The sequence below is a fragment of the Ornithorhynchus anatinus genome, chromosome 2, assembly GCF_004115215.2.
Source record: "Ornithorhynchus anatinus isolate Pmale09 chromosome 2, mOrnAna1.pri.v4, whole genome shotgun sequence".
Classification (NCBI taxonomy): domain Eukaryota; kingdom Metazoa; phylum Chordata; class Mammalia; order Monotremata; family Ornithorhynchidae; genus Ornithorhynchus; species Ornithorhynchus anatinus.
In genome coordinates, this window is record NC_041729.1 from 149,426,324 (window position 1) to 149,451,816 (window position 25,493).

Here is a 25,493-nt window from a genome sequence, read left to right on the forward strand (position 1 = left end):
ATCGATCATGCCGTTGACCACCATCCATGACCTTCCCATGGCCTGGAACTCTCTCCCCCTCCACTCTCTCCACCTTCAGAGCATTGTTAAGGTCGCTCCTCCTCACAGAGGCCTTCCCGATTGAGCCCGCTTTTCTCCCGGCTTGTTCTCCCTTCCGCGTCGTCTATTCACTTGGATCCTTGGACATTTCGTATTCATCCCACCCACAACCCCAGAAAACTTCCTTACGTATCTTGAAATTATATATCATGAAATATTTATTCAGATCGATGCCTGTCTCCCCCTCTAGATTGTAAGCTCGTTAAGGACAGGGGACTAATTCTTTTGTACTATCCCAAGATTTTAGTTCAGTTCTCTGCACATAGTAAGGGCTCAATAAATGTTGTTGATTGATTGCTTGATCAGTAGGATTTATTGAGGGCCTATTGTGTGCATAGCATTGTTCTAAGTCTTAGTCTGTACCTGGGTGTGTAAGGAGCCCTGGCTGGCCAGGATCTATCCTGTGCCATGGGGGATTTAAGAGACTTCTTGCCTTCTCTTCCTACCTGACTGCTGGGTGACACTGGCCAGCCAAATCACTGGTAAACCTTGCCATCTTCCTGTCTTGACTCCACGGTCCATGTTCACACCAAGTAAGCACTTAGTGAATAAAATGACCACTAAGCGTTTGGAAGACTACAATAAAAAAGGAATACAAAATCCCTGTCCCCAAGAATTTTTGAATCCAGCGGGGAAGCAGACGCTTAAATAAATTGCAGAGAGTACTAGTAACGGAGAAAATAAAATTTGTAAAGTCATATTATGGAGCATAATCAGTCAGCGGTATTTATTGAGGTCCTACTATGTTTACAACAGTTTACTAGGTATTTGGGAAAGTACAGTACACTAGGTGGACAAGTTTCCTGCCCTTGAGGAACTTTCAGTCTAGCTGGGAAGATAGACATTCAAATAAACTATAGGTAAGGGAAGCAATCAAATATGAAGATATATAAATAAGTGTATGAGGTAGTTCCTAAGTGATTAGAGGGTGGGAGTAAGTGAGTGGGCGACGGGATATGGAGGGAAAATTGGATGGGGAACGTAAACAGGCAGGGAAAGCTCCCTGGAAGAGATGTGGTTTTAATAGAACTTTGAAGATGGGGAAAGGGCTGGTTTGTCAATTTTGTGGAGGGACAGTGTTCTCTGCAAATGAGAGAGCATGAGTTTTTGTTTAAGCCATGGAGGTCGTATTGCCAATGATGAGACCCCTCTCTAGCTGTCAGCAAAGTACTGTCTGATGCAAAAGATAATTCTCATTTATCTTTTATTATTTACAACAAAAATATATTTCTGTAACACTTCCCCCTCCTAGCTCCCTGAATGGGGCTCACTAGGCATGTTTCTAGCCACTCCAAAGAATTCAAAGACCTTCCATGGAGCTGCAGATGAAAGTGAGAAGTGATTTAAACATTTCTTTTCCTCAATTTACTCTTCAAGAAAATCTTCAAAGTTACCAGTCTGGCCACAGCAGAGTATTTTTGTCTTTCTCTTTTTCAGCCCTTTCTGAAGTGAAGCTTTGATTAAAGTTGGCTGGTATTGAAGTAGATGTGATGGCTTTCTGGTGAGAACAATACTTTGAAAAAGGAGATTGATGCTGTAAGGGTCACGGGACTCCACAGGCAGAAATGTGTTGAAAAAAACGCCTTCTCTCAAAATATATAGTTTTATAAGAAATGGTCACAAAAATAGGAATTTGGTGGAAAAACATACACAAATTAAGGAGAGAATAGGGAATGGAGGGTTTAAAGAAAAATGAGTGTCTCTGTAACAAGAAGTCCCCATAGGATGAGCAAATAAGCAAAAGTAAAACTAGATCAACTTATTTTTCTCAGTCATAAAACTAAATAAAGTTGATTAATGACATGTAAACTCCAAGGTACCTATCCTAATCTTAAGGAAATAAAAAAGAGCCACAACAAAAATTTAAAAGACCATTTAATAAAATCCAAGAGAGACAATGACTTTCCTTCTCTGTCCAGTAGTATAACCCACACTGGCACCAGAGAGAAAATGAGCCTTAATGGATAATTACAGGATCATTAGTGATTACTGATGTCCCTGATTCCAGCCTCTCCCCTCTTCTGCCTAATGCCCACTTCATCTCCTAAAACATTATTTAGAGCACATCCCTTCCCTCCTCAAAACCTCATTTGGATTTTCACTCTTTATTCCCCCTACAGCATGCTATGTACATATCCATAATTTATTTATATTAATGTCTGTCTCCACCTCTAGACTACATACTCTTTGTGGGCAGAGGATGTGTCTACCAATTCTGTGGCATTGTACGCTCCCAAGTGTTTACTACATTGCTCTGTGGACACTGTGTGTTCTGTAAATATGATTGATTGATCGATTCTTACCATGGGAGTTCCTCAATGTTCTATTCTGGTTCCCCTTCTATTCTGCATCTACATTCCCTCCCTTAGAGAACTCATTCATTCCCATGGCTTCACCTACCATCTCTACTGGATAAATGGGATGAATTAAGAGTGCAACACCTCTCAGGGTCGCAGCTGGAGAGTTTCCAGTACTCTACCAGTCTCGGCTATGGGAGGGAGAGTCAAGCAGAGGCCTGTCTAGTCCATTCCTAGGTTGGACAGTGGCTAGCGAGTGGAGAACAATCTGCTACAAGTCAAAACTCCCCTGTGCCGGGCAGCAGCGGCACGGGAGAGAGTCGAGGGTGGAGACTGGGAAGGAGGCAGTGGTACACTGCCTCCGTATTTTTACCAAGAAAACTCTTTGGATCCACTACCAGAACGATTGCAGATAGAGAGCGGGGCCTTCTGAGAGAGATGTGTCCGTGGTGTCACTATGGGTCGGAAATGACTCAACGGCATAAGACAAGTGTCATTAGATCAAATAGCAACTACGTAAACCTCTTTACTGACCCCCCAATATCTGCCGACTCCCATCCTTACTTCGCTCTGCTGCCCAGATTATTTTTCTAAAATAATATTCAATTGACATCTCCCCACTCCTCATTAATCTCCAATAGTTGCCCATCCATCTCCACATCAAGCAGATCCTTTTTACCATTGACTTCAAGGCACTCAACAGTTCTCCCCCTCCTACCTGGCCCTGCCGATGTCCTGTTACAACCCAGCCTTAACACTTTGTTTCCCTAACGCCCCCCTACTCACTGTACCTCCATCTTATCCATCTCACTGTCGGCTCCTTGTCCAAATCCTCCCCCGGCCTGGAATACTCTCACCCTTTATATGATGATGATGATCATGGTATTTGTTAAGCGCTTACTATGTGCAAAGCACTGTTCTGAGCACTGGGGGGGATACAAGGTGATCAGGTTGTCCCATGTGGGGCTCACAGTCTTCATCCCCATTTTCCAGATGAGGGAACTGAGGCACAGAGAAGTTAAGTGACTTGCCCAAAGTCACACAGCTGACAAGCAGCAGAGCCAGGATTAGAGCCCATGACCTCTGACTCCCAAGCCCCTGCTCTTTCCACTGAGCCATGCTGCTTATCTTTCTATGGAACTCTCCCAATTGCTTAGTACAGTGTTCAGCACACCGTAGGTGCTCAATAAATATGATTGATTGATTTCCCTCAGTGCTTAGAACAGTGCTTGGCACATAACAGCTCAACAAGCGCCATCACTATTAGTATTACTGTTATCCATCGTGCTTAACTTTGCCTTCTCGTTTGCCCTGCAAAATGATTTCTCCATTCTTATTGATACCCACACCCATTGCCCTCACCAGTTGTTCCAGATGTTTAATACCCCCCTCAAACCCTCTTCCCCACAGCCTCTCCCATCCCACACCACAATGACCTGGCTACCTAATTTATTGAAAAAATTGAAACTCTCAGGCGTGATCCCTGTTGCTCTCCAGTCCCTCCCTCCTCCTACCCCTTCTTCAACTCTCCCATTCTTCCCAGCACTATCTCAAGAGGAGATCTCTTGCCTTCTTTCAAAAGCTATCCCTTCCACTTGCACATCTAACCCCATCCCTTTGCACCTTATTAAAGCATTTGTCTCTTTCTTTTTTCCCTCTCTGACCACTATCATCAGCTGTTTTCTCTGCAATGACTTCTTCTCCACCGCTTTCAAACAATGCTCTTGTCTCCCCTATTCTACAAAACCCCTCTCTTGACCCCGTGGCTCCCTCCAGATATTGCCCCATCTCCCTCCTACCATTCCTCCCCAAACTCCTTGAGCGAGTTTTCTATACCCACTGTCTCAAGTTCTTCTCCTCTAATTCTCTCCTTTATCCCCTCCAATCCATCCCCTTCTATCCACAGACACCTCCCTCTTAAAAGTCACAAATGATCTCCTTCTTACCAAATTCAGTGGCATCTATTCCATCCTAATCCTCTTCAACCTCTCAAGCAGCCTTCGACACTGCTGACCACCCTCTTCTCCTGGAACCTTATCCAACCTCAGCGTCACTGACGCTGTGCTATCCTGCTTCTCCTTCAATCTTTCTGGCCGCTTAGTCTCTTTTGTGAACTCCTCCTCTGCGTCCCATCCCCTAACTGTGTGCATCCCTCAAGATTCATTTCTGGTTCCCCTTCTATTCTCCATCTACACCCATTCCCTTGGAGAACTCATTCATACCCTCGGCTTCAACTACCCCCTCTATGAAAATGATTTCCAAATCTACATCTCCAACCCTGTTCTTTCTTTCTCTCTACATCTTCTATTCCCTCCTGCCATCAAGACATCTCTACTTGGATGTCATGCCATCACCTCAAACTTAAACATTTCCAAAACAGAACTCCTTATCTTCCCACCCAAATCCTATCTTCCCATCGACTTTCCCATCCAGTGACTGTAGACCTCCAGTCCATACTTCACCATGCTGCCTGGATCATTTTCCTACAAAAACATTCGGTCCATGTTTTCCCACTCCTCATGAACCTCCAGTGGTTGCCCATCCACCTTTGCAACAAACGGAAATCCCTTACCTTTGGCTTTAAAGCACTCAACCTTCACCCTCCTACTTCACCTCGTTATCTCCTGCTACAACCCGGCCCACATATTTGACTCCTCTAATGCCAATCCACTCACTGCACCCCACTCTCATCTATCCCACCACCGACCTCTCGCCCATGTCCTGGCTCTGGCTTGGAGCACCCTCCTTTTCACATCTGACAGACAGACATATCCGACTCTCCCCACAGCCTTCAACGCCTTATTTAAGGCACGTTTCCTCCAAGAGGCCTTTCCTGACTGAACTCTCCTTTCCTCATCTCTCACTCTCTTCTGCATCACCTTGACTTGCTCCTTTTATTCATCTCCACTCCCAGCCCCACGGCACTTATGTGTATATCTCTAATTTATTCATAGTAATGTCTGTCTCCCCTTCTGGGCCATAAACTCACTGCGGGCAGGGAATATATCAGTTATATTGTTGTGTTGTACTCTCCCAAGCACTCAGTCCACTGCCCAGCACACTTTAAGTGCTCAATAAATACAATTGATTGATTATATGTGCCTTCAAAGCACTCAGTACAGTGTTCGGCACCCAGTAAGCGTTCAGTAAATGCAATCGATTGATTGATTGACTCCATTAGCTCCCCAGTTTCCTCCACATCAAATAGAAGCTCCTAACTAGCATCTTCAAGGCTTCCCATACGAACACTCCTTATTGCTTGTCTTCTCTCTACAGCCACAATACTCCAGCTTGCCCTATTTGCTCCTCCATGCTAGCTCTCTTCTGGGCCGCCTTCTTGACTCTTCCATGTACTGTCTGTGCCTTTCTTTGACTGAAAATCTTTCACTTTCAAATCGGGGAAGAGCACAGATCTGGGAAGCAGAAACTGTGGGTTCTCTTACTTGCTGCTATGTGACCTGGGGTCAGTCACTTAACTTCTCTGTGCCTTAGTTTTCTCATCTTTAAAACGAGGATACAATACATTCCTCCCCCTATTTAGACTGTGAGCCCCATGTGGAACAGGGACGGTGTCTGACCTGTTGATTTTATTTCTCCCCTAGCATTTAGGATCACGCTTGACACAAGGTGCTATACAAATATGACAATTATTATAATTGGTTTTTTTTCCCAGACGACATCCCATTCCATCTCCAAACTGAGGGTAAGGGAATTAACCTAGCATGAAGATATGAACATTGCAGTAACATTTCATGTTGCTTTGAATCTACATGATTTTTTTCCCCAGTTTTGCCTCAGTCAATAACGTTTGTAGGTTTTTGGTCTCTCTGCCGATCCTTATGTACTCCTAAAATGATGTTTTGGGTATTCGATAGATGTCTGGAGAAGAATAATTCCTGAAATATTTAAGGTTCAGATAAGTATGCAGTTTTGCACGATTACAGAATGATTAAGATGGAGGCCATGGAGACCACAACACAGGCTTGGTCCATCTTGAAGCAATTCATAAAAATCCAAGGGGGACTAAAGCCCTGTTTCCCCTACTGCCTGTGGTTCATTCCAGTGTGAATTTCTCTGACTCCTTGCTTTGGTTTCCCTTCATGCTGGGATCCTACTGGAGTTGGGATCATTTTGGACTGATGGAACACATTTAAAGGGCCACAGCCCTTAAAATGGCAGCTGTATTTCCCAGGCGGGTTCAGAGCTCAGTTGGTCCAGATCCCAAAGTACCCTTAACTCCACCAGTCTGGTCTCAGCCTGGTGCCCTCAGCTACAGTTGTGCTTGAATGAGAGAACTGCACTATAGCATAGTAAGATGCAGTATGGTGTAGTGGGCAGAGCACGGGCCTGGGAGTCAGAAGATGATGGATTCTAATCCCAATTCTGCCACTCGTCTGCTGTGTGACCTTTGGCCAGTCACTTCACTTATCTGTGCCTTAGTTTGCTCACCTATAGAATGAGGATTTACTACCTCTTCCTCTTCCTACTTAGACTGTGAGCCCCATGTGGGACAGGGACTGTGTCCAATCTGACCTTGTATCTATCCCAGTGCGTAGTTCAGTGCCTGGCACAAAGTAAGCACTAAACCAATACCATAATTATTATTATTATAATTAGTGCATAGAGCATGGGTAAGAGAGTCAGAAAAACCTGGGTTCAAATCCCAGCTCCACCGCTTGCTTGCTGTGACCTTGGGCAAGTCACTTCACTTCTCTATATGCCTCAGTTACCTCAACTGTAAAATGGGGATTAAGACCGTGAGCTCGAAAAGTGTCTGTGTCCACCCTCATTTGCTTGTATCTACCCCCACATTTAATTCAGTGCATGGCACATAGTAAGTGCTTAACAAATACTATTATTATCATTATTATCTTGCCCAAACCAAGAAATCTGAATTAGATTATTTTTCTGTGATAGTACAATAAATTATACTAACAGCATTCTGTAGTTTAAAAGAATTGCCTGTGTTGGTACTTATATACTAATATTTACAGGGTATAAGAATTTCATGGAAAGTGAAATTTATTTTCAAATCCTGCTTTCAAAGGCTGTAGAGTAATCTGAGATTGAATGTTTGAATAAATTCTGTAGAAATATATGCGTACTAAGTACTATTAACTCTTCTGGTTGAGAATTGCCTGAATTAGTACTTTATAATACTTTACAATATAATATAATATTTGAGAAGCAGCATGGCTTAGTGGATAGAGCACAGGCCTGGGAGTCATAAACTCATGGATTCTAATCCTGGCTCTGCCACTTGTCTGCTGTGTGATCTTGGACAGGTCACTTCACTTCTCTGTGCCTCAGTTCCCTCATCTGTAAAACAGGGATTAAGACTACGAGCTCTCTGTGGGGCAAGGACTATATCTGACCCAGTTATCTTTTTTCTACCCCAGCACTCAGAACAGTGCCAGGAACATAGTAATGTGTCTGGCACATTATCATTATTATTATTATTATCTTCCTAATAGAAACAACTTTATTTTCCATTTCCACTACAAGATGAAAGGTCAAATCAAGTGAAGCCTCAGCCATAGGGTGTTCTGTATCCCTTATATATTGTAGTAAATTTAGTATGCAAATATCCTTTCTAGAGTCTATGAATCAATTAAAACAATGGCACTTATTGAGTGTTTACTAGGTGCAGAGCAAACTAAGCAGTAGGGAGAATACAATACAAGAGATTTGATAGACACGACCCCTGCCCTCAAGGAGCTTATAGTACTGTGGACCGGATTACAGCTTAGTGGAGAGAAGAGCTGAAGCACCACAAATATAAAAATGCTTTTTGTTTTGGTTGTATTTGAACCTCCAGTGACCAGAGTTTGTTTAAACTTTGTGTTTTTCCTAAAGCTGCCCCACACAAAATGGCAGCCTTGAATGTGAACACTAACCATAAATATGTCCTTTTGTGTTTTTGCCTACACATCTCCCCAATAGGAAACACTTCTGAACATTTCCATAAATGATTCTGGCTGTAATTACCTTTGAAGGCTGTAGTTTCTCATTTATTTCTTAGGCTCTGCAAGATATCCCAGTTGACAATTTTTACTGAAACCACATCAGGTCATCAATTAATTGTATACTTTAGTCAGGACATTGGGATCAGTCAATCAATCAATCAACTGTATTTATTGAACGCTTACTTGATTTGCTGAAAAGCATTATGGTGAGTCTAAGCAGAAAGTGTGATGCAGTTTAAGAAAAACAGACAGGCTAAAGGCAACTTGACCAGATACCTGTGTTGGATTACATTTATTTGCACCCTGTGCTTAATTGGAAAACATCAGTTAGTGTGGCTAGAAAGAAACATACAAATTACTTCCTTGGTTCTATGGCTAAATCTTTCAACAACAGTTGTATTTATGGAATTTTATGGAGGAGCGCCAGAATCTCATTTGTGCGACATGTAAGTGTGGTGGTTGGAGACCAGGTATGATCTAGAATATGGACCGTAAATATGGATCTTAATTTCTTTTAATTTCTGCATAAATTCAACTAAGGAACCATGAGGTAGAATGGGTTAAGACACTATATTGAAAAGATCCACTTGGGAAAGAAAGAATGTTGCAGTTTGCATTCTATGATGCTTCTGTGGATGATGTTTCTAGTCTGTGGAAAAGTGTAATTCTCCACGTAGTCTGTAATTCTACCCTCTACATAGAATATCTGGTTACAATTCTGCCCTAGTGGAACAAGCACCGGCCGGGGAGTCAGAGGATGTGGGTTCTGTTCCTGGCTCTGTCACATGGCTGTTGTCTGATCTTGGGCAAGTCACTTTACTTCTCTGTGCTCAGTTACCCCATCTGTAAAATGGGGATTAAAACTGTGAGCCCCATGCGGGACAGACAGCATCCAACCTGATTACCTTGCATCTACCCCAGCAATTACGATAGTGCATTGCGCTTAGTAAGCGTTTCACAAATAACATAATTATCATTATTATCATTATTGTTAATAAAACCTGGACTATCTTCATCGCTGTCTACGTTACTCACCACTCAAAATAAGCCACCCTTGCATAAATGAGCATTTCTCTAGCAGATTATAGGGGAAATAGAACATTCATAGAAATAAGTGATAAAAGTGATTACTTTATTTATCCCAAATGACATGTTACAATTAGCTGGAAATCAGGAATGGAAGTCAAAATTTACCATTTTGCATTTATATTTCTTATAATAAATGCTTAAAGGTTGAAGAGCAGTCTCTTAAGCCTGGGAAAAGTACATCTTTCCTTGCATATTTCCTTCCCTGAAAAGAGAGACTATGTTTTCAGAAATGATTTAGCTTTTCAGTTTTGCATTGAATCCCCTTCTCCCAGTGAATGATTTGCTTTTCCACTGTTATGAAGAAAGGATCCAATCATGCCAAAAATCACCATTCACTTAAATAAGGGGGAATTTTGAGTCCTTAAGTTCATTTATTGAAAGAAAGCTATAAAAGTGAACTAAGGTTACACGTGTAACTATAAGGAATGCGATAAGAACGATGATGATATAGTTCATTAAATCCCGACAAGCGATTACTGTAATTTGAGCGCTTCTGGCCCATTGAAGCACTAAGGTGACAATTACAGTGAGAGTTACACAGCCTGGACTGCCTATTACTATTATGTACTCACAGTCTGCTGCAATTCCACAATGTTGAGACTTTGCTACTAGAAAACTCTACCCAAACCCCTCTAGTGAGCTGTTCACACACACTGCCATACTTCCTCTCCTCCAACTCTGCTTGACCCCTGCAATCCGGTTTCCAAACCATCCACTCCACAGAAACTGTCCTCTCTCGAAGGTCATCGTTGATTTCCATCATAATCGCCCTCGACTTCTTAGCTGCCTTTGACACTGTGGACCACTGTCTTTTCCTGGAACCATTATCTAACCTTGGGCACACTGATACTTTCCTCTACTGGTTCTCATGTCTCTCCAACCATTCATTCTCAGTCTCCCTCCCAGGCTCATTCTCTGCCTTCAACCCCTTTACTAAGGGAGTTCCTCAAGGCTCAGCTCTAAATCATATTCTATTCCCCACCTACACATATTCCCCTGTAGAATTCATTAGTTCACTTGGCTTCAACTACGCCTTTACCCGGGTGATTCCCAAATCTACTTCTCCAGGCAGATGCCAACTTCTCTGCAAGCTCGCAATTCTTCCTGCCTTCAGGCCCCCTCCAACTTAATGTGTCCAGAACAGAATTCCTCATCTTCCCATCCAAACGTTGTCCTCCCCATCACTTTTTACTCAGTCAATCGTATTTATTGAAAACATACAGTATGCAGAGCACTATACTAAGCACTTGGGAGAGAACAATATAACAGTAAATGGGCACGTTCCCTGCCCGCAAAAAGCTTAGAGTCAAGAGGGGGAGACAGACTTTAATATGAATAATTAAATTGCTGATATGTACATAAGTGCTGAGAAGCAGCGTGGCTCAGTGGAAAGAGCCCGGGCTTGGGAGTCAGAGGTCGTGGATTCTAATCCCAGTTCTGCCGCTCGCCAGCTGTGTGACTTTGGGCAAGCCACTTTACTTCTCTGTGCCTCTGTTCCCTCATCTGTAAAATGGGGATTAAAACTGTGAGCCGCATGTGGGACAACCTGATCACCTTGTATCCCCCCAGTATTTAGAACAATGCTTTGCACATAGTAAGAGCTTAACAAATACCACCATTATTATTATTATTATTGTTTTTACCACCATCCTCCCTGATGCGCCAGACCGTAAATTGGCAATATTCTCAAACTCATCTCTCTCATTCAACTCTCATATTCAGTCTGCCACCAAAAATCACAGCGTTTCTGGTACCTACCCTTTCCTCTCCACCTTAATTGCAACCATGCAGATCCAAGCTATTTTGAAATTCCCCTTGATTATCACATCAGCCTCCATGCTAATCTCTCTGCTTCCTGATACTCCCCACTCCAGTGCATAATTCATTCTATTGCTTGGATCATTTTTCTAAGAAAGTTCAGTCCAAGTTTCCCCACTCCTTAAAAATCTCCAGTGGATTCCTATCCATCCCTTCCAAGCACTTAGTACAGTGCTCTGCACATAGTAAGCGCTCAATAAATACTATTGAGTGAATGAATGAATGAACCCCTTCCATTAGGCCACATTTGGCAGCAACATGGCCTAGTGGAAAAAGCATGGGCCTGGGAGTCTGAGGACCTGGGTTCTAATCCTGACTTTGCTACTTGCCAGCTGTGGACTTGTGCCTTGGTTTCCTCATCTGTGAATTCTCTTTTCTCTCCTATTTACTTTGAGTCCCATATGGGACATGGACTATGTTTGATCTAATTATCTGTCTCTACCCAGTGCTTAGGACAGGGTTTGATGCATAGTATGTGTTAAGCAAACACTGTAATTATCTTATCAAATGGAAGCTCCTTACCAACTTTAAGGCACTCAGTCAGTATTCCCTCTCCTACCATAAGAGAAGGAGCATGGTTTAGTGAATGGAACATGGGACTGGGAGTCAGAAGGACATGGATTCCAATCGGGGCTCTGTCACATATCTGCTGTGTGACATTAGGCAAGTCATTTAACTTCTCTGGCCCTCAATTACCTCATCTGTAAAATGAGGATTATGAGTGAGAGCCCTTGGTGGGACAGGGACTGTGACCAACCTAATTAATTTGTACCTACTCCAGTGGTTAGAACAGTGCTTGGCACATAGTAAGTGCTTAGCAAGTGCCATAATTTGTATTATTTTTACCATAATTTGCTAAATTTGTACTCTAATCCAGCCCACACACTTTGTTTCTCTAAAACCAATTTATTCACTGCTTCTCCCTCTCATGTGTTCCTCCACTGATCCCTTACCCATATCCTCCCTCTAGTCTGGAGCCTCCACCCCCTTTGTGACTGTGGGCAAGTCACTTAACTACTCTGGGCCTCAGTTACCTCATCTGTAAAATAGGGATTAACTGTGAGCCTCACGTGGGACAACCTGATGACTCTGTATCTACCCCAGTGCTTAGAACAGTGCTCTGCACATAGTAAGTGCTTAACGAATACCAATATTATCCTTATTATTATTATTTTTGGAGATTAAAACCCAGGTTCTCTGACTTCCAGGCCATGAACCTTCACCTCAAAGTCTTGGAAGTGGCTGTATTGAAGCCAAAGGATGAGGGAGCAGTAGAATTTAATAGTTTATGCTACTATTTTTAACTCACTCCTACCTCACATCTTCCCTTATCCAACAGTCATTGAGAAGAATGGCACAGAGATGTGAAGAGAAGTTATTGGAAAAATCCCCTCTCCTTCCCTTCCTTAGCCATCCCCCAACATGCTTATTCCTTCCTGTCCTTGCCAAGGATCATAATAATAATAATAATTGTTAAGCACTATGTCCCAGGCACTGGGTAAGTGTTTAACAAATACCAATATTATTATTAATAATAATTATGATATTTGTTAAGTGCTTACTATATGCCAGGCACTGTACTAAGCACTGGGGTGGATACAAGCAGCGTGGCTCACTGGAAAGAGCACGGGCTTTGGAGTCAGAGGTCATGGGTTCAAACCCCGGCTCTGCCACTTGCCAGCTGTGTGACTTTGGGCAAGTCACTTAACTTCTCGGTGCCTCAGTTCCCTCATCTGTAAAATGGGGATTAAGACTGTGAGCCCCACGTGGGACAACCTGATTCCCCTGTGTCTACCCCAGCGCTTAGAACAGTGCTCGGCACATAGTAAGCGCTTAACAAATACCAACATTATTATTACAAGTAAATCAGGTTGGACACAGTTCCTGTCCCATGTGGGGCTCACAGTCTCAAACCTCATTTTACAGATGAGGTGACTGAGGCAGAGAGAAGTGAAGTGACTTGCCCAAGGTCACAGTGCAGACAAGTGGAGGAACCGGGATTAGAACCTATGACCCTCTGACTCCTAGGCCCATGATCTATCCACTACACCATGCTGCTTACCCAACAGTCCACCACTCTCCCCGCCTTCGTTGTCCTGTTGAAATCATGTCGCCTCCAAGAGGACTTCCCTGACTAAGCCCTCATTCCCCCTGTTCACCCTCCCTTGTGTGTTCCTTATGCTCCTGAGTCTGTGTGCCTTAAACACTTTGGTAGTCAACCCATCTCCCCTTCTGTACAGAAGAGGAGCAGTGTGGCCTAGTGGCAAGAGCCCGGGCTTGGGAGTCAGAAGATGTGGTTTCTAATCCCAGCTCCACCACTTGTCTGCTGTAAGATACTGAGCAAGCCACTTAATTCTCTGTGCCTCAGTTACCTCATCTGTAAAATGAGGTTTGAGAATGTGAGCCCCACATGGGACAGGGACTGTGTCCAACCTGATAAAATGAGGATTAGGATTGTGAGCCCCACGTGGGACAACTTGATGACCCTGGATCTACCCCAGCACTTAGAACAGTGCTTGGCACATAGTAGGTGCTAGAACAAATACCATCATAAAAATTATTATAATTATTATATCCATATGCTATTTCTTTTAATGTCTGTCTCCCCCTCCAGTCTGAAAATTTCTCTTGGGCCAAGGTCATGTCTTTCTTCTCTATTGTATCATAGCAGTGTGGCTCAGTGGAAAGAACCCGGGCTTGGGAGTCAGAGGTCATGGGTTCTAATCCTGGTTCCACCGCTTGTCAGCTGGGTGACCTTGGGTAAGTCACTGAACTTCTCTGTGCCTCAGTTACCTCATCTGTAAAATGGGAATGATGACTGTCAGCCCTAAGTGGGACAACCTGATTACCTTGTGTCTACCCCAGTGCTTAGAACAGTGATTGGCACTTAGTAAGTGCTTAACAAATACCAACATTATTATTATTATTATTGTTATTATTCTCCCGAGCACGTACTCAAGTGTTCTACACAGAGTTAACACTCAGTTACTACCATTGATTAACTGATAGAAAGAAGAAAGGCTACTATGATTTTTGCCTTCTTGTTGAGTTTATTGTTGAGTTAGTGATGGCAGGAATATTTACAACAATTTGCAAATTGTTTTTGCAAATAACTCTTCCATTTTTGCTGAGGTGCCATATTCTTTGTTGTGTTTGCAAATCAGCTGCTTCACTGTGCATAATCAACAAAACCGTTAGCCGACGTATGATTTGGGTTACTGGGGAAGTGGTGCAATCAAAGCTGAAATTCGTTAATAGAAAAATAGAAACCCTATACAAAATCTTAGAAGAAATTAGTAGTAACCGATCATACTCCTCCTAACACACTCATCTGAGAGTTTCCTGCTTCTATGATTAGAATCGCACCATTTCCGTGCTGTCGTTCTATAGAATGCTACGAGATACTCCCAAATCCACTGGGGAGGCAGAATTTGGCATTGTGGCCTAGTGAGAAGAAGCATGGCCAATGGAAAGAGCGTAGGCCTAGGGAGTCAGAGGACTTGGGTTCCAATCTTGACTCTCCCATATGTCTGTGCGGTGACCTTGGTCAATTCACTTTACTCTGCTATGCTTCAGTTACCTCATCTGTAAAATGGGGATTAAGACTGTGAGCTCCATGTGGGACATGGATGGTGTCCAATCTGATTAGCTTGTATCTGTCCCAGTATTTAGTACAGTGCCTGGGACATAATGCTTAACAAATATTATTATTATTATCATTATTATTATTATAATCCTTGGCACGGACAGGAAGGAATAAGCATGATGGGGGATGGCTAAGAAAGGGAGGGAAAGGGGATTTTCCAGTAACTTCTCCTCAAATCTCTGTGCCATTCTTCTAACTGACTGTTGGATAAGGGAAGGTGTGAGGCAAGAGTGAGTTAAAATAGTAGCATCAACTATTAAACGCTACAGCTCCCTCATCCTTTGGCTTCAATACAACCACTTCCAAGACTTTGAGGTGAAGGTTCATGGTTCAGGTGGGAAGGAGAATGTTTGGCACACAGTAAGCGCTCAATAAATACGATCAAATAAATGAATGAATGCTCCCTTATTGGTTCCTTGCATTTGGCCTGGTCTTTGCTAAATTGGCTATCATAAAATTTACACCGGCAGCCTCAGGAGGACAGCGAGGCTTTCCACTTAGGCATGAACCAGCAGAAAGACCACCGGCCTGGAAGTCAGAGAACCTGGGTTCTAATCTCTAGTCTGCCACTTACCTGCTGGGTGACCTTGGGTAAGTCTCTGTGGCTCATGTTCCTCACCTGGAGGGTGGGGATTGCCTGTTCTCCTTCCTGCTTAGTCTGTGAGCCCCATATGGGACAGGGCTGTCAGTCAGCCAGTCAATCAGATTTATTGAGCTCTTTCTCTTTGCGGGGCACTGTACTAACTGTTTGGGAGAGTCCATTATAACAATAAACTGACACAATCCCTGCCTCAATGATCTTAGAGTCTAGAATGGAAAATGGACATTAATATAAAGAAATGACAGATATGGATGTAAGTGCTGTGGGGCTGGGCGGGGGGATGAATAAGGGGAGCAATCAGGGTGACACAGAAGGGAGTGGGAGAAGAGGTCAAGAGAGCTTAGTCAGGGAAGGCCTCTTGGAGGAAATGTGCCTGTTCAATCTGATTACCTTGTACTTACCCCAGGGTTTAGTATAGTGCTTGGTATCTTGAAAGGGCTTAGCAAAAAACACAATCATTATTATCATTATTATTATCATTTGTGTCCTCAATAGCTGTGGTCAGAGGAGCTGGCAGGAGTCAGGCTGACAGTCATTGACCCTCTTTCTCCTGCAAATGGACATCTACCTATTAATTTGGATATAATTAGCAATTTTGTTTTCATTTACAGTAGATTATTTTTATTTTTCCATTGAAGTGACTTAACAGGCATAAGATGTACTAAATACACAGAATTCTATGGATTTTGTTTCTCTTCTTTGTCCATCTGCCTGTCTTTTATGCTGTTTTAGTGTTTCATCACTCCTGATGCGTCTGTCTCCCATCCTCTCTCCCCTACATATATTCTTAGATTGTGAGCCTTCCAGGAATAGGGATTGTGTCTAATTTTCACCTATTCATTCATTTGCAACACTTAGTACAGTGTTGTGCACATAATATTCAATATATATCATTACTACTGTAGAAGAGCTCAGAGCCCTGGAGAGAAAAAATTAATCCTTAAAATTGATAATGAAAAAATCTCTTGGTTCCAAGGGATAATGCAATTGATTTAAAACCTGTTAGAATACTGTAGTAGAAACCATAATGAAATTAAATATGAAATCCTTTTTATAATAATATATCTTTTATAAATTGTGTACTTTGGCCAGTTATGCATCCTCTAATCAATTTAATTCTGTTCCGTTCAATTGTTTTAGTCTTATGATGCTTGTCTCTAGCCTCTCTTGAGCCTTTTATTCAAAACCAAAGCCGCGCGAGCTCTGAAAGCCATTTTCTTTTTGTGATGTTCAAATTGAAGTGTCTATATCATAAAATGAAAGGTCTGAAAGAATGCTGAATTCTCTAGAACACTGATGCAGCTCCCCGGGTTCCTTAGGGAAATTAAGGAAACTGAAAAGCATGAAGTAATGGCTTAGTAAAGACCATCACTATTATTTTTCTTTTTCAGAAATGAACATTTCCTTTTTAATATTTTACCAAAAATCAAAGATCCAGGGCCAGACTTAAAAACTTACTAGGAAACCACATAGTCTGAAATCTTTCTATCAGCTGGGTTTTGGAGTCTGCAGAAGAATGCTCTATGCCTTGGGACAACCAATCGATAGAATTTATTGAGTGCCTACTGGGGGAGGAGCACTGTGGTAAGCAATGGAAGTATAAAAGAGTTAGCTGGCATGATCCCTGACCTCGAGGAGCTTGAGTTCTAGTCGTGGAGACCGATATTACAGTAATATACAGGCAGGAAGAAGGAGACAGAGGGGCTATTAGTCAGTCAGATTTATTGAGCGCTTACTGTGTGCATAGCACTGTACTAAGTGCTTGAAAGAGTACAATATAACAATCAGCAGGATGCTTGAGACATTACAATGGAACAGTCAACAGGCACATCCCTTGCTTACCATGAGTTTACAGTCTAGAGGGGGAGATGGACATTAATATAGATAAATGACTAACAGATATGATCATGAGGGTCTTTTCTAACATCTCAGGAACTAAAGCTGACCTCTGGATGGAAAAAGGAGTTACTCTTCACATAACCTCTGTCAACGGGATCCGGGCCATTTGGACCAGAAGGAATTTTGGGTGGGGAATAAAAGAGAGGGTGTGGGAGCTAGCTGGATAACCCATCATCCCCAAAAGGTGTGCGTGTGTTTGTGTATGTGTATCAATCGATCAGTCAATCAATGGTATGCTTTGACTGCCTTTTATGTGCAGAGAACTCTACTAAGCACTTGGAAGAGTATAATACCACAGAATAAATAATAATAGTAATTAGGGTATTTGTTCAGTGCTTACTATATGCCAGGCACTGTACTAAACTCCAGGGTAGATACAATCAGATCAGGGTAGACACAGTCCCTGTTCCACATGGGGCTTAGACTCTGAATATCCGTTTTACAGATGAGGTCACTGAGGCCCAGAAAAGTTAAGTGTCTTGCCCAAGGTCACACAACAGGCAGGTGGCGAAGCCATGATTAGAACCCAAGTCCTCTGACTCCCAGGACTGTGCTCTTTCCAGTAGGCCAAAGGATTCCCTGTTCCCTGCCCATAATGAGCTTATGGTCTAGAGTGGATGAGGTGTGGATGAAATTAAAAGTTTCACCTCCTCATGTCAACCTAGTGGGGGATATGGTCACCACTCAACTCTAAATTCTAAAGAGTTGATTACAATAATGTGGGTATTTGTTAAGCGCTTACTATGTGCAGAGCACTGTTCTAAGTGCTGGGGTAGATACAGGGTAATCAGGTTGTCCCACGTGAGGCTCACAGTTAATCCCCATTTTACAGATGAGGTAACTGAGGCCCAGAGAAGCTAAGTGACTTGCCCACAGTCACACAGCTGACAAGTGGCAAAGCGGAATTCGAACCCATGACCTCTGACTCCCAAGCCCGGGCTCTATCTATGTCTCCTGGATTCACAGGCGAAACCTCCTAAAGCCAACTGATGCAGTGCGGCCTAATGAAAAGAGCACGGGCCTGGGAGTCAGAGGACCTCGAATCTAATCCTGCCTCTGCCACGTGTCTGCTGTGTGACCTTGGACAAGTCACTTAACTATTCTGATTAACTATTAACTACACTTAACTATTCAATTACCTCATCTGCAAAATTGGATTAAATCCCATTCCTTCCTTGTTAGACTGTGAGCCCCACGTGGGCAGGAACTATGTTCCAACCTGATTAATGTGTATCATTGCTTAGAACAGTGTTGGACACATAGCTCTTAACAAGTATTGTTATATGTGTATGTATATATCTATACTTCTATTTATTTATATTGATGCCTGTTTACTTGTTTTGATGTGTATATATCTATAATTCTATTTATATTGATACCAGCTTGCTTGTTTCGATGTCTTCCTCCCCCCTTCTAGACTGTAAGCCCGGTGTGGGCAGGAATTGTCTCTCTTCATCGCAGAATTGTACTTTCTGAGCGCTTAGTACAGCGTTATGCATGCAGTAAAGTCTCAATGAATAATGAATGAATGAATAAATTAATTATTAGTAGTAGTATTGTTATTAACATTATTATTATTATCCTCACCTTCCTTCCCCTTGTGGCTGATATCACAGGAGCCAAGGTAAGTCGGCTATCCCAACTTTAAAACACTGGGGAGAAAGAGGCAGTTCTTAATAGAGGAGTCAGTCAGTGGTATTGAGTGCTTACTGTGTGCAGGGTACTGCATTAAAATTTGGGAGAGTGATAATAATAATGATGATGATGATATTTGTCTAGCCCTTACTGTGTGCCAAGCACTGTTGTAACTGTACAGTACAACAGAGTTGGTAGATACGTTCTCTGCCCACAAATTTGGCTCCCTAAAGGCTGCTGCTTCCCAGTACTATTTAACTTCATATTTTACTAGTTCCTTCCTCAAGGGGAGGTTGGTCTCCAGAGTTAAATCCCCTAGGATGAACTTTAAATATAGAAAGTTTCCACAGAAGGAAAATCATAGTTCCTTCTCTCAGGATCCTCAAGAGTTGGGTGGCTGCTCCTAGAGAATGATTTTTCAGCAGTTTCAGATGAGATTCCAGATCTTCATTCTATATTGTATAGTCCTCTAGACTGTAAGCTCTTTGTGGGCAGGAAATGTGTCTGTTTATTGTTGTATTGTACTCTCCCAAATGCTTAGTACAGTGCTTTGCACATAGTAAGCGCTAAATAAATACTTATTATACTACTTACTTGTGTACTTATTATGGTTGACTGCTGGGTAGGGATTGTCTCTATTTGTTGCCAAATTGTACTTTGCAAGCATTCAGCACAGTGCTCTGCGCACGGTAAGTGCTCAATAACTACGATTGAATGAAATGAATGAATGACTGGTATTTCTACAAGTAAAAAGCCCCGGTATTCTACCTTAATTGAAACGGTTTAATGCCCTACTAACACTGTAATTGCTCTAATGGAATTCCTTGTACTGAAAACACTGTCTTTTGGAGAGCTGGGTCTCTCAGGAGCATGAAGGAAGGAAAGAGAATGTTTCACAGCTAGGTCACTGCCTCAGATGCATCCCAAGTCATTACTTTATGAAAACCGTGTGTGACTGCTGAGCGGTGGCCTATATAAAAGACTTTGGCCGTCCTTGTCCAATTACTAGAAGATGAGAACAAACAGTTGGAAAGCCACTCTCTAAACCTATCATCTCTCAAAAATGTCATGGCTTATTTAAAGGCTTTAAGCAAACAGAGAGTTTCACATCCTCTCTTGGCATATCTTTTGCTTTTGCAAGTTCACAATTTGTGCAAAATACAGTGTGGATAGCCCCATGGAGCGCATAATGATTCTAATCAGGGAAGGGAAGAAGGATGTTCAACCACTGAGATGACATTTGATAGGGTAAAGCAAGTTTATTTTTCTGTAATTCATTGTAAAGCTTAAGTTTTGTACTATAATTTCAAAAATAATAATATTGGAAAGAATCACTTCAGTCACTTCATGTCAGTGTTTGGCATCAAGAGGTCCTTCGAAAAATTAGGAAATATTTGGATATAGAAGTATTTAGATTCAAATATGAGGCATTTGATCTTCTTCCTCAGTGTGTGAGACCGAGGGTCTTATTTTGGGTTTTTTTTTAATTGAATTATTATGCTTATGAGTATAAATTGAGTTTCACTTGTGTGCAGAGCTATACACTAAGCGCTCAGACCACACAATAAAAGTAGAGGGTGTGATATCTGCTTTCAAGAAACGTATAGTTTAATGGGAGCAGAAGAAAATATACATATAGTGGAAGAAAATGGGGAAATAGACAACTTTTAGCAGTAAGCAAAAACGAATAAAAAAGTGAAATAACTGAGCTGATATCTGTTTGTTACATGTCATGACAAAGAGGGTAGAGAAGGAAAACAGTCCTCAGATAATAATTGCCACAGCCTTTTTTTTATGGTATTTGTTAATTGCTTACTAAGTGCCAGGCACTGTCATTCATTCAATAGTATTTATTGAGCGCTTACTATGTGCAGAGCACTGTACTAAGCGCTTGGGATGAACAAGTTGGCAACAGATACAGTCCCTGCCGTTTGACGGGCTTACAGTCTAATCGACCTAATCACTGGGTTGGATATAAACTAATCAGATTGGACACAGTCCCGGTCCCACATGGAGCTCACGGTCTTAATCTCTTAATCTCCATTTCACAGTTGGGATAAAGTGAGGCCCAAAGAAGTTAAGTGACATGGATAAGCTTACACAGCAGACAAGTGGCAGAGTGAGGTTTAGAACCCAGGTCCTTCTGACTCCCAGACCCGTGCTCTATCCATTAAACCAAATGGCTTCAGTTGAAGCCATTCTGAGCTGACTGGCACATAAAGGAGGCTTTAAAATTCCTTTCAACAGCAAGCTCTTTGAAGGCAGGGATCATGTCTATCAACGCTACTGTATTTTCTCAAGTGTTTAGTATAGAGCTCTGCACAAAGTAGGTACTCAATAAATACCACTGATTGAGTCATGTCTTTTACTTTTTCCCTGGGATTGTGCTAGGAGATAGGAATGCTAATTCTCAGTATTCATGGAATATTATTGCCAATGTCATCCTGACCTGGAGCTAGATTCACAGGAAAGCAATTCTCCAATTGTGGGTTATAAAAATGGCAAAAATGAGCCAGCCGTGAATATACTAAAAATGATAGTCTGCTTCATTAGCATTGGCTAGAACTTTTAGTCTGAAGAGTGAAAGACTTGCTGATAGCACATTGATCAGTAGCTATAATATTGGCCATAATGGTTCTCCTCAGGTGCAGGTATGATGGTCAATATTAAAAAACTCCAGATGACTTATGAAAAGCGTTGATCATTAACCGTGTCAGAAAAATAAAAGCTAAGAGATTCGCTGGTACTTCACAGGTAAAACAAAACCAAGGTTTAGAAAGGGTATATCTGGAAAGTGAGTCAAAGAGGTAACGTTGCCTTTATTCCTGTTTCAAACCCACTGCGTTTATAAACTGCCTGAGACAGTGTAGCACTTTTCAAATCTATTGCAATGACTAAAGACTAATGACTAGAGAAATTCCCTTTAGAAGAAAGTTTAGAATTTCTTAAATTATATTTAATAATAATAATAATAATGTTGGTATTTATTAAGCGCTTACTATGTGCCGAGCACTGTTCTAAGCGCTGGGGTAGACACAGGGGAATCAGGTTGTCCCACGTGGGGCTCACAGTCTTAATCCCCATTTTACAGATGAGGGAACTGAGGCACAGAGAAGTTAAGTGACTTGCCCACAGTCACACAGCTGACAAGTGGCAGAGCTGGGATTCGAACTCATGAGCCCTGACTCCAAAGCCCGTGCTCTTTCCACTGAGCCTATTTCTACAGTAGCAGACACAGCATGGCATAATAGAGCACAGGCCGAGGAGTCAGAAGGTCCTGGGTTCTAATCCCAGCTCTGCCCCTTGTCTGCTGTGTGACCTTGGGCGAGTCACTTCACTTCTCTCTGCCTCTGTTACCTCATCTGTAAAATGGGGAACGAGACTGTGAGCCTCACGTGGGCTAGGGACTGTACCCAACCCAATTTGCTTGTAATCACCCCAGTGCTTAGTACATTGCCTGGCACATAGTAAGTGCTTAACAAATAGCATAATTATTATTATTATTACGGAAAAAATATTTTTGGCACAAAGGAGAAATAGATTTACAATTAATAATAGCAGTAATAATAATGATAATTGTGGTTTTGTTAAGCACTTACAATGTATCAGGCACTCTACTAAGTGTTGGGGTAGATGTAAGATAATCAGGTCCCACATGAGGCTCATACTCTAAGTAGGAGGGAGAACAGGCTTTGAATCCCTATTTGGCAGACGAGGGAGCCGAGGCACAGAGAAGTTAATGAGTTGCCCAAGGTCACACAGCAGGTAAGTGGTAGAGCCAGGATTAGAATCCATGACCTTATGACTCCCAGGCCCGTGCTCTATCCGCTAGACCATTCTACTTCTCTAATATTCAGTTGTGACGTTAGCGAGTGCTGTTCAGGTAGAAAATTGAGCTGAGGAAATTAGTCTGGTAAGCCATGGAAGTAATTGCAGCTACATTACAATTTAATTGATTGAAATACAATCAAGAAAATGTGATCGTCTCTGAAAACAGCTACCGCTCACATTAAGTTAAGTAATTCCCTCCAGGAAGCGCTGGTTACCAAGAGCTCCCATGGCCTCTTCACAGCCTCAGCGGGGCTGGATCTGCTCAGAAAAGGGATAGCTCGTGATCTGGAGGGTTGCCAAGCCGTCTGGCAAGTGGTAGTTTCAGAGTATTTATTGAGTGCTTACTATGTGCGGAAGCAGTGTTCCCTAATGGTTAGAGCAGGGGCCCGGGAGGTAGAGGGACCAGGGTTTTAATCCCAGCTCCGCCACATGTCCGCTGTGTAACCTTGGGCAAATCACTTCACTTCTCTGTCCTGCAGTTACCTCATCTGTAAAATGATGATAAGAGTGTGAGCCCCCTATGGGACAGGGACTGTGGCCAACCTGATTGACTTTTACCTACCCCAGGGCTTAGAACAGTGCTTGACACACAGTAAGTGCTTAACAAGAACCATAATAATAATAATAATAATAATAATAATAGCTAAGTGCTATTATTCTATGTGCTTGGAAGTCTACAGTACAACAGTTGGCAAACACATTCCCTACCCACAACGATGCTTATAGAGTTGTCCCTCATCTTCAAAGAAAACAGCACTCCTGATGAGTTCCCTTACCAGTTCCAATGTGCTGAAAAGGCCAATGGAGGTCCCACAATCCCGGCCACATTCTGCACACAAAAATCTTGTTCGTCTTGTCGTGGTTTATAATAATAACGTTGGTATTTGTTAAGTGCTTACTATGTGCAGAGCACTGTTCTAGACACTGGGGTATACAGGGTAATCAGGTTGTCCCACATGAGGTTCACAGTCTTAATCCCCATTTTCCAGATGAGGTAACTGAGGCACAGAGAAGTGAAGTGACTTGCCCACAGTCACACAGCTGGCAAGTGACAGAGCCGGGAATCGAACCCATGACCTCTGACTCCCAAGCCCGGGCTCTTTCCACTAAGCCACGCTGCTTCTCTAGTACCATTTCCTCTTTTGCTCCTTTTTCTTCCCTTTCCATGCTAAGCTTTGGCTCAGAGAGAGTGCTACTCCCTTCTTGATGGTGTTGGTCCAAAAGCATTGTGCGACCAACTTCCGTGAACCACCTGAGGCTGAGCCAGTGAATTCATTCATTCACTGAGTTGTATTTGTTGAGCGCTTACTGTGTGCAGAGCTCTAAGAACTCGGGCGAGTACAATATAACAATGAACAGATGCATTCCCTGCCCACAACGAGCTTACAGTCTAGAGACAAGTCTACAGTCTAGTTCATCCCCAGAGTGAGACCAGCCCTGCTGTTGAAACTCTTTCCATGGGGTTCACGTGAGCCTAGGGGTTCTCTCAGCCGCCGAGCTCCCCGGTCTCCCCGACTCCACTCTCTAAATCTGCTCAACAGATGGCATTCCGTATCAGAGATTTCCCATTTGGGCCCAAGTTCTGTGGAAGCACACGTTACGGGTATAACGCCACTCTCGTCTATTCCATCTGGCCACCGTTCCTATAACGTGCCCTTTCTCTGCCCCTCTCTCTTGTCACCTCTGCTGTCTTCCAGATGTTCTAGCTTCTTGTTCTCTCTTGGTCCGAATGCAGCCCCACAGTTATTTGTGTGGCATTTGTTAAGCGCTCACATTGTGCCAGGCACTGTACGAAGCTCTGGGATAGATGCAAGTTAATTAGGTTGGACACAGTCCCTGTCCCACACAGGGCTCACGGTCTTTAATCCCCATTTTACAGAGGAGGTAACTGAAGCACAGAGAAGTGAAATTAGTTGCCCAAGGTCACACAGCAGACAAGTGGCAGAACCGAGATTAGAACCCAGGTCCTTCTGACTCCCAGGGCCGTGTTCTATGTGCTAGGCCATGCTGCTTCTCTGTGTGAGAAGGATCTCCGCCCTTGTGGGCTAGAAGGCTTGTGAGCTGAGCTTTTGCTGGCTTCTCCGTGTTCAGTACAAGCCTGTAGACCATCTGCTATTGGGCCTGGGCGTCTGTGGTTTGCACACCACCCCCTTAGTTACCCTTAGTATGCGTGTGTTTTCTCTGTATTTGAGCTTAGCCTTTCTTCTTTGATTTCCTCCCCATCTCCATTCCTTATTTCATTTTGCCACAGCTGTTTTCCTGACCCTGTTGATTCCCTTCTCCAAGGTATCACTTTCTCTTGCTTCCCGACAGATGTCGGTGCACCGTAATGATGATAATAATGCTAGTAATGCTAATGCTAATTTCTGTTGTAGTTAAGCAGTTGGTGTGTACCATCCATTGTCTGTCGATTTGAGGAGTGATAATGGCATAGTGGTTAGAAAAAGGCCTGGGAATCAGAAGGTTATGGGTTCTACTCCCGGCCCCACCACTTGTCTGCTGTGTGACCTTGGGCAAGTCACTTAACTTCTATGGGCCTCAGTGACCTCATCTGTAAAATGGGGATTGAGACCGTGAGCCCCACTTGGGACAGGGACTGTGTCCAACCCAAT

General features: G+C 42.8%; 1 protein-coding gene and 1 non-coding gene across 6 annotated transcripts in view; both read left to right on the forward strand.

The window, feature by feature from the left end:
- CNTN1 (contactin 1) overlaps nt 1-25,493 on the forward strand; it is a 484,199-nt gene that overhangs the window by 214,807 nt on the left and 243,899 nt on the right. The gene's annotated exons all lie outside the window — the stretch shown is intronic.
- On the forward strand, nt 2,538-2,675 carry LOC114809649. Its single transcript, XR_003757425.1, has one exon. It is a non-coding gene; the product is annotated as a small nucleolar RNA SNORA7 (small nucleolar RNA).